This window comes from Salvelinus sp. IW2-2015, linkage group LG20 (genome assembly GCF_002910315.2).
Source record: "Salvelinus sp. IW2-2015 linkage group LG20, ASM291031v2, whole genome shotgun sequence".
Taxonomy (NCBI): domain Eukaryota; kingdom Metazoa; phylum Chordata; class Actinopteri; order Salmoniformes; family Salmonidae; genus Salvelinus; species Salvelinus sp. IW2-2015.
In genome coordinates, this window is record NC_036860.1 from 10,582,895 (window position 1) to 10,593,758 (window position 10,864).

The 10,864-nt window shown below is 43.1% G+C and overlaps 1 pseudogene; it reads right to left on the minus strand.

Annotated features, from left to right (window-relative positions):
• Positions 1 to 10,864, minus strand: part of LOC111981532 (scavenger receptor cysteine-rich domain-containing protein DMBT1-like) — a 25,825-nt pseudogene that overhangs the window by 13,357 nt on the left and 1,604 nt on the right.

The window sequence follows — 10,864 nt, forward strand, 5'->3', positions numbered from 1 at the left end:
TGCTGCCCCGTTCTGCTAACTGCTAGCTTGCCTGCCCCGGTCTGCTAACTGCTAGCCCTACTAACTGCTTGCTTGCTAACCCGGTCTGCTAACTGCTAGCTTGTTTAGCCCTGGCCTACTAACAGTTAGCGTGTCAGCATCGGCCTGCTAACTGGCTGAATCGCCATGTTCCCAGTCAGCCCAACACTCACTGGACCCATATGTTCACTTGGCTATGCATGCCTCTCTCTAATATCAATATGCCTCATCCATTACTTTCCTGGTTAGTGATTACTGTCTTATTTCACTGTAGAGGCTCTAGCCCTGCTCAATATGCCTTAACCAACCATGTTGTTCCACCTCCTACATATGCGATGACATCACCTGGTGCTTAGCTCTACTCCGACTCCCCGGGTGTCTCATTTGTTTGACTTCTGTAACCGGAAAAGCCTTGGTTTCATGCATGTTAACATTAGAAGCCTACTCCCTGAGTTTGTTTTACTCACTGCTTTAGCACACTCTGCCAACCCGGAGTCTTAGTCGGGTTCTGAATCCTGGCTTAGGAAAACCACCAAAAACCTTAATCTCCATCGCTAACTATAACATTTCCCGAAGATAGAACTGCCAAAGGGGCGGTGTTGCAATCTACTGCATAGATAGCCTGCAGTTCTGTATTACTATCCAAGTCTGTACCCAAACAATTCGAGCTTCTACTTCTAAAAATTCACCTTTCCAGAAACAAGCTCTCACTGTTGCACTTGCTATAGACCACCCTCTGCCCCCAGCTGTGCCCTCGATACCATATGTGAATTGATTGCCCCTATCTATCTTCTGAGCTTGTGCTACTAGGTGACCTAAACTGGACATGCTTAACACCCCGGCCATCCTACAATCCAAGCTTGATGCCCTCAATCTCACACAAATTATCAATGAACCTACCAGGTACAACTTCAAATCCGTAAAACGGGCACCTCATAGATGTCACTCCTAACCCACCCTCCAATACACCTCTGCTGTTTTCAATCAAGATCTCAGCGAAGATCTCAGCGATCACTGCCTCATTGCCTGCATCCATAATGGGTCTGCGACCAAAAGACCACCCCTCATCACTGTCAAACGCTCCCTAAAACACTTCTGCGAGCAGGCCTTCTAACTGACCTGGCCGGGGTATCCTGGAATGAAATTGACCTCATCCCGTCAGTAGATGATGCCTGGCTATTCTTTAAAAGTGCCTTCATCAACATCTTTAAATAAGCATCCCCATTAAACATTTTTAGAACTAGCAACAGATATAGTCCTTGGTTCATCCAGACCTGTCTGCCCTTGACCAGCACAAACACATCCTGTGGCGTTCTGCATTAGCATCGAATAGCCCCCGTGATATGCAACTTTTCAGGGAAGTTAGGAAAATATACACAGGCAGTTAGGAAAGCTAAGGCTAGCTTTTTCAAACAGAAACGTGCATCCTGTAGTACTAACTCCAAAAAGTTCTGGGACACTGTAAAGTCCATGAGAATAAGAGCACCTCCTCCCAGCTGCCCACTGCGCTGAGGCAAGGAAACACTGTCACCACTGATAAATACACTATAATTGAGAATTTCAATAAGCATTTCTCTATGGCTGGCCATGCTTTCCACCTGGCTACCCCTACCCCGGTCAACTGCCCGGCACCCTCCACAGCAACCCGCCAAAGCCCCCACCATTTCTCCTTTACCCAAATCCAGATAGCTGATGTTCTGAAGAGCTGCAAAATCTGGACCCCTACAAATCACCGGGCTAGACAATCTGGACCCTCTCTTTCTAAAATGATCTGCCGAAATTGTTGTAACCCCTATTACTAGCCTGTTCAACCTCTCTTTCGTATCGTCTGAGATTCCCAAAGATTGGAAAGCTGCCGCGGTCATCCCCCTCTTCAAAGGGGTGACACTCTAGACCAAACTGCTACAGACCTACGTATATCTATCCTACCCTGTCTTTCTAAGGTCTTCGAAAGCCAAGTTAACAAACAGATTACCGACCATTTCAAATCCCACCGGAGAAGGTATTCTCCGCTATGCAATCTGGTTTCAGAGGCTGGTCATGGGTGCACCTCAGCCACGCTCAAGGTCCTAAACGACATCATAAACACCATCGATAAGAGACATTACTGTGCAGCGTATTCATCGACCTGGCCAAGGCTTTCGACTCTGTCAATCACCACATTCTTATTGGCAGACTCGACAGCCTTGGTTTCTCAAATGATTGCCTCGCCTGGTTTACCAACTACTTCTCTGATAGAGTTCAGTGTGTCAAATCGGAGGGCCTGTTGTCCGGACCTCTGGCAGTCTCTATGGGATGCCACAGGGTTCAATCCTTGGGCCAACTCTCTTCTCTGTAAACATCAATGATGTTGCTCTTGCTGCTGGTGATTCTCTGGTACACCTCTACGCAGACGACACCATTCTGTATACTTCTGGCACCTCTTTGGACACTGTGTTAACTAACCTCCAGTTGAGCTTCAATGCCATACAACTCTCCTTCCCTGGCCTCCAACTGCTCTTAAACGCAGTGAAAACTAAATGCATGCTATTCAACTGATCACTGCCCGCATCTGCTCGCCCGTCCAGCATCACTACTCTGGACGGCTCTGACTTAGAATACGTGGACAATACAAATACCTAGTGTCTGGTTAGACTGTAAACTCTCCTTACAGACTCACACTTAAGCATCTCCAATCAAAATGACATCTAGAATTGGCTTCCTATATCGTAACAAAGCATCCTTCACTCATGCTGCCAAACATACCCTCGTTAAACTGACCATCCTACCGATCCTCGACTTCGGTGATGTCATCTATAAAATAGCCTCCAAACACTCTACTCAACAAACTGGATGCAGTCTATCACAGTGCCATCCGTTTTGTCACCAAAGCCCTAACACTACCCACCATTGCGACCTGTATGCTCTCGTTGGTTGGCCCTGCTTCATACTCATCGCCAAACCCACTGGCTACAGGTTATCTACAAGTCTCTGCTAGGTAAAGCCCCGCCTTATCTCAGCTCACTGGTCACCATAGCAGCACCCACTCGTAGCACGCGCTCCAGCAGATATTCTCACTGGTCACCCCCAAACCAATTCCTCCTTTGGTCGTCTTTCCTTCCAGTTATCTGCGGCAATGACTGGAACGAACTGCAAAAATCTCTGAAGCTGGAGACTCATATCTCCCTCACTAGCTTTAAGCACCAGCTGTCAGAGCAGCTCACATATCACTGCACCTGTACATAGCCCATCTGTAAACAGCCCATCTATCTATCTACCTACCTCATCCCATACAGTATTTATTTATTTATCTTGCTCCTTTGCACCCCAGTATCTCTACTTGCACATTAATATTCTGCACATCTACCATTCCAGTGTTTAATTGCTATATTGTATTTACTTCGCCACCATGGCCTATTTTATTGCCTTAACTTAACTTACTCATTTGCACTCACTGTATATAGACTTTTTGTTTTCTTTTGTTCTACTGTATTATTGACTATATTTTGTTATTCCATTGTGTAACTCTGTGTTGTTGTATGTGTCGAATTGCTATGCTTTATCTTGGCCAGGTCGCAGTTGCAAATGAGAACTTTGTTCTCAACTAGCCTACCGGTTAAATAAAGGTGAAATAAAAAATTAAAAGAAATAAAATAACTCACCAATAGTGATGTCCATGGAGTTGCTGGAAGAAGAGCTGATCATTTTCTGACCATTCTGGGTTATCTGTTGTAGACAACTGTACCTTCCCTGGTGTGCAGATTGCAGACTGGACAATGTGAAAGTGTTACTGGTCTGAGTGGTTCCAACTGCTTGGGTCATTATTGAAGATCCTCCCATAAGTAAGTCAAAGTTTGCAGTGATGGCAATTCGTTGAGGGACAGTGCAGGTGAACTGTACCATTTCACCAGGTGAAAAAGCTGAATGGGAAGGCGTTTTAGAGAGGGTAGGTGTCTTCAGGGTTAAACCTGTACAAAAGTTCTGTGTATTAGTTACAAGACACAGATACATGTAGGACTCCATTTCACGTTCTGCCCTGTTCACTGCACATAACTGAACATACATACATTCAAATCACAAGCAGCAGTATTCTAAATGAATGGTGTCGGAAGTGTTGTTTAACATCTTTTTATCTCTCTTTACTGTTTCTGCACTTATGTCACAACATGATAAAACCACTAATTACCTYAGAGGCAGAAAACACCAGCATCTTCACCATGATCACAGTTTTCATCTTCAAAAGTTTTGTGTGAGCACTCTGAGAGGTAGCTTTCATTTCCAGAGCAGTTCACATTATCCAGCCAGGTTGGTTCACTACCCTGACCAAAATGGGCAACAAGAGGGGCACCTACAGCACTCCCACAACCCAGCTGTCCACACACCACCRRAGCATCATTCATATCCCAGTCGTCATCACACACTGTTCCCCACTGGCCACTGTAATAGATCTCCACTCTCCCAGAGCAGGGACCATTACCATTGACCAGCCTGATCTGGGCAGCTTGGAGGCGGGAAAAGATAAAAAGTCAAGGTCATTTACAAGGCACGGAACTGGGTGGTTTTTAGATGATGAAATTAACCTCAGGATATCATGCATTTCATGATATCAACTATGAACAGATGTGTCATGAAAGAGTTTGGAATGACAAGACTATATGACTCCCTTACCTGGGCAGACAACACCAATATCCTCACTATGATGACAGTTATGTTTTCCAAATCCGCTGTGCGGGCACTCTGTGAGATGACGTTCACTACCAGTGCATGCCACGTCATCCAGCCAGATATTTCCACTGCCTGGACCATATTGGCTACTACTTTGGACTTTGTTTGTACCCTTACAGTCCAGCTGTCTACACACCACCTCAGCATCTGTAATATCCCAGGAATCATCACAAACRGTTCCCCACTGGCCACTGTAATAGATCTCAACTCTTCCTGAGCAGCGATCTTTACCATTGACCAGCCTGATCTGGGAAGTGACTGTCAGGTAAAAAGACATGGGAAGTCATTCATCAAAATTCACAGTTTTGCTTAATTGGCCATCTTTTTTTTTATAAACGTATTTAACAACTCAGCGAATGTATCTGATTTGTGCATCATACTACAACTTTTTTTATAAAGAATATGCTATAGACTTTTTGTTTATTCAATGGGAAAAAATTAATTGCCACAACTATCTCAAGGAGATTCACTTACCAGCAGMTAACACATTTAGTGGATAAACTAATAGAGAAAAACAAATGGATGAAATTAGTTGTAGGCAGTCTCAAAATATATGCATGCAGTAAATGTACAGCTGAAACCACTTGATACTYTCAGCAAAATCAAACTGAAGACGAGCCCACAGGCAGTCTTCTGTGGTTCATTGTATGAACTGTCACAAGCACCAATCCACATGCTCAAGAAGCATGCTGTGTGAGAGATTTTTATTTTTTACATTTTTATTTCACCTTGATTTAACCAGGTAGGCCAGTTGAGAACAAGTTCTCATTTACAACTGCGACCTGGCCAAGATAAAGCAAAGCAGTGCGACAAAAACAACAACACAGAGTTACACATAAACAAACGTACAGTCAATAACACAAAAGAAAAGAAAAGTAGAAAAATCGATGTACAGTGCAAATGTAGAAGAGTAGGGAGGTAGGCAGTAAATAGGCCCTAGAAGTGAAAATAATTACAATTTAGCATTAATACTTGAGTGATAGATGTGCAGATGATGATGTGCAAGTAGAGATACTGGGGTGCAAAAGAACAAGAGGGTAAGAAATAATATGGGGACGAGGTAGTCGGGTGTGTTATTTACAGATTGGTTGTGTACAGGTACAGTGATCGGTAAGCTGCTCAGACAGCTGAAGCTTAAAGTTAGAGAGGGAGATATAAGACTCCAGCTTCAGAGATTTCTGCAGTAGATTGCAACTCCGCCCGCTTTGGTAGTTCTATCTTGTGGGAAAATGTTATAGTTAGGGATGGACATTTCAGGATTTTTGGTGACCTTCCTAAGCCAGGATTCAGGTTGTTCTGACCTCAGTCAGAGGTGTGACTTCCTGTTAGGGAATAGGTTTGGTAGTTTAGACTGCACATTACAGCTCACTACCACTTCCACACTCCATTCCCCCAGGTGCTGATCCTGGTTGATAAGCACATCCCATTAAGGTAATTCTCAGCTTGCAAGCTGTGAGGTGMCTGGTTTTGTTTGGTGGCCATGAGCAATGTTCCCTTGTAAGACGTGGGTACTTAGCTCCCCCAGGACTGCTGCGCAGAATAAATATCAACCTGAGCAGAGACACACGAGATGGAACTTCACGAAACTTTACTCGAGTTCCCACCCCGTTAGTTAACACTATCAACGTTTCTCTTCACTGTGGGAATTGTGATCGAATCAACATAATATTAGCCTCTTTCAGTGCAACATACCGAAACAAAACAAACTATGCAAGACTCCATTGATAGGCACGAGCGGTCATGAGTAGATGCTATTGTGTTGAGATCAAAGCGAAGAACCYCATGTAGCCGCGTGTGCACATTTGTTCCTAGGCCTATTCTTTGCTAATTAGTGAGTTATTAGCTCAGTAATAGCTCATTTCTGGTCAGCAMTGGGGGAGTGATTCTAACTATCTTTGAAAAGGGAGTCAGATAAAAAGATGTTTAATGTCTTAAAGGGGCAGTGTTGTATTTTGAGACAGGCTTGAATAAGCAATGTAGTCAATAGGCAGAGGGTAGCATACATTTTTGTCTGATTTGCTGTCATACTAATAATGGTATGGGAATAACAATGTATTTTATCTTGCATCGAACAACAAACAAGACAATACAACAACATTTTCACTCACATCCTTGTCTGAAGGATAAGTGGCTAAACAGCTTGTTTTTAAAAGTCTCATGGAATGTAGGCCTACATTGAACACTACACATTGGSTGCTGCTGTAGGCTGTATCATAGAACAGCTATTTCAATAGTTATTTCCATGTTAAAATGTTATGGGATGCATTTTCTCCATTGTTTTTGATGGTACAGTAGGTATCTTTGGTAGGCATATACTATGAACAAATAGCCACAGTAGCATACTTATCCAGTGTTAAAACTAACTTAAAGCGGGTACAGCCTCAGTGTTCACAACATTTTCACAACGTTAAAGTTTGCACTCAGACTTAAAATGTGTGTAGTGACAAAAGAAATTTGAGCGAACATTGGCCATGAGAATTMTCATTTGTTTTTGAGTCTTTAGTTTGTATTTTTCCTTTTTGTACATATTTAGAATTCGTCACCATCTGAACCAACAATAATCTGCTTGGACTGGCCGAATAAGAGGTCAGCTTGCAAGCTGTGGGGTGGCTGGTTTTGTTTGGTGGCCATGAGCAATGTTTCCTTTTAAAATGCGCGCATGCGCGGGCACGCAGCTCCCCCAGGAATGAATAAAAGGTCAAGAGAGACAGAGCTGGCCCTGGACGAAGGTAAGGTTGCTGTCTCTCTGGGCACATGTGCATTCAACACCTAGGCCAGTGGACCACAGGGTACYCAGGATTTGGAGTTAACTGGCCTGGAAGACCAGGTTTGTTGAATTTAGTCAATAACTGAACTGATCAATTAGRTCAGTTGGTCAGTTCAGTGATTGACTAAATGTGACAGACCGACTCAAATCGGTCTAATGTAGCAAAATTTGAAATAGTGTTTTTTACATTYGATARAAGTAGAGACTCAGAGCTACAAAKGTATATATCATACACTACAGTTGAGGAACAATAGGAAAGTAATTCTGCTCTGAAAGTTGATAAACTTTTAAACTCACCTTTGAGAAAATGGCCTTTGAATATTTTGGTACTACTACTGGAGAGCCCTTTGTCTACACCCATTCAGCATCGTTCACACCCTCTTAAGTTTTAGCCCCACCCATCTCTTTAAGGATGGATCCGAGTGTTCTGTACTAACAGCAGCAGTCAAGCACCCAAGCTAACTTGCTAGCTACTTCCTGCTCACTGAACATTTCTCGCCCTAGGAGAGCTGGTTAGGCTGTTATGTTATCCAGAGTGTTGATGACTGCAACTGTGCTGTCAGATTGTCCGTTCATAAATTCAGAGTGTTTTGCTCTCGGAGCGTTCAGAGCGCAGACTAGACGCTCTGGCAGATGAGTAGGGTTGATCCGAACGTTCTGACTTCACAACAACTGGCTAACATTGGCTAGCTTGCTAGCTACAAATGAGAGAACACCCCACTCTAACCAATTTACTCACCCTAGCAGAGCTGGTTAGGCTGTTTTCATGTTATCCATAGTGTTGGAGACTGTAACTGTGATGCTGGCAACAATTTAATTACGCTTTTTTGCCGATGTTTACTGTCACCGGCCATATTTAACGTGTAAGTTATTCTGCGCTCTGGCACACTCAGACGAGAGTGCTCTGAAATCGGAGTAGATGGCCAGYCTGAATTTAGAACACACCCGGAATGGTTACTTTTATAGACATGTTTTGTTAAGACATGTAGCTAGATAGCTAGGTAAACAATGAACCATAATCCCAACTCATGATGTTACTACCCTGCATGAATCTGCWGGTAGCTAACCAACTAGGTTCAATGATAGCTAGCTAACATTAGGCTATAGCTAGCCAAGCAAATGGCTCTGAGATGTGAATAACAAGATCATACATGTAACGTTAGCTAGCGAGCCAGCCAGCTAACATTAGCTAGCTAACAGTACACTTTAACTTGAAATTAAACCACTTTCTGTCAAAATTAGAAARGTGTAATATCTGAAAATGTAGCTACCCAGCCTATTTTACCCGTATACATCATTCATGGATGGACGKGTCTCCTGTTGGATGCCAAGGTTGCCCTTAGATTTGAAGATGTAATCCAGATACAGATGTTTTCTCCATCTCCTTAGCTATCATACTCAAATTCCACTGATATCAAAACTCGGTCCTCCAGAGTGAAAAGCAACACTTATGCAGTTTTACTAATGATATGTTTAAAAAAGCAGCGTTAGACAGGATTACCTAGACATAATGACCAGCTCAAATACATAGAGTGCTATACGGCAGACCAATCCAAACTCATCTCTTGGCATGTCCAGCCCAGTCATTATCTCAGCCAATCGTGGCTAGCGGGATGGTTGCTGCCTTTTTCTGTGGCTAAACCAACTAGGCTCGTAATTTAACAATTTTATTCAGATTTAGAGATGYCATACAAGTTTGTTATTAAGGCACATTAAAGTTCACATGTTCGAGAAAAGATTTCGGTCAAACGTCTATCCTGTGAATTAGTGAACCGCGACATACGCCTAGTTTACTGAAACGGGTCACAAGTTCAACACACCTGGTCTTTCAYGTCAATTAAAGCAAAATCCTGCATACCCTACGGCTCTCCAGGAACTGGGTTGCCTGCCTCTGACCTACAGTTGAAGTCGGAAGTTTACATACACTTWGGTTGGAGTCATTAAAACTWMTTTTTCAAACACTCCACAAATTTCTTGTTAACAAAKTATAGTTTTGGCAAGTCGGTTAGGACATCTACTTTGTGCATGACACAATTTTTCCAACAATTGTTTACGGACAGATGTATCACATTTCCAGTTGGTCAAAAGTGTACATACACTAAGTTGACTGTGCCTTTAAAAAGCTTGGAAAATTCCAGAACATTAATTCAATGGCTTTAGAAGCTTCTGATAGGCTAATTGACATAAATTTGAGTCAATTGGCGGTGTACCTGTGGGATGTATTTTCAAGGCCTACCTTCAAACTCAGTTCCTCTTTGCTTGACATCATGGGACAATCAAAAGAAATCACCAAGACCTTCACAAGTCTGGTTCATCCTTGGGAGCAATTTCCAGCAAACGCCTGAAGTACCCCACGTTCATCTGTACAAAACAATAGTACCGCAAGTATAAACACCATGGGACCACGCAGCCGTCATATCTGCTCAGGAAGGAGACGCCGTTTGTCTTCTAGAGATGAACGTACTTTGGTGCGAAAAGTGCAAATCAATCCCAGAACAACAGCAAAGGACCGGGATGAAGAATACTGGAGGAAACAGGTACGAAAAGTTATAATATCACAGTAAAACGAGCTCCTATATCGACATAACCTGACAGCCGCCTCAGCAAGGAAAGAAGCCAACTGCTCCAAAAACTGCCATAAAAAAAGCCAGACTAGGTTTCGCAACTGCAATGGGGAAAAGAATTGTACATTTTGGAGAAAATGTCCTCTGGTCTGGTGAACAAAATAGAACTGTTTGGCCATAATGTCCATCGTTATGTTGGGGGAAAAAGGGGAGGCTTGCAAGCCGAAGAAACACCATCCAACCATGAAGCACAGGGGTGGCAGCATCATGTTGTGGGGGCTGTTTGCTGCAGGAGGGACTGGTGCACTTCGCAAAATAGATGGCATCATGAGGCAGGAAAATTATGTGGATATATTGAAGCAACATCTCAAGACATCAGTCAGGAAGTTAAACTTGGTCGCAAATGGCTCTTCCAAATGGACATGACCCCAAGCAATTACTCCAAAGTTGTGGCAAAAGGGCTTAAGGACAACAAAGTCAAGGTATTGAGTGGCCATCACAAAGCCCGACCTCAATCCTATAGAACATTTGTGGGCAGAACTGAAAAAGCGTGTCGAGCAAGGAAGGCCTACAAACCTGACTCAGTTTACACCAGCTCTGTCAGGAGGAATGGGCCAAATTCACCCAACTTATTGTGGGAAGCTTGTGGAAGGCTACCCAAACGTTTGACCAAAGTTAAACAATTTAAAGGCAACGCTACCAAATACTAATTGAGTGTATGTACACTTCTGACCCACTGAATGTGATGAAAGAACTAAAAGCTGAATAGATATTCTCTCTCTACATTATTCTGACTTTCCTCTTTAAATAA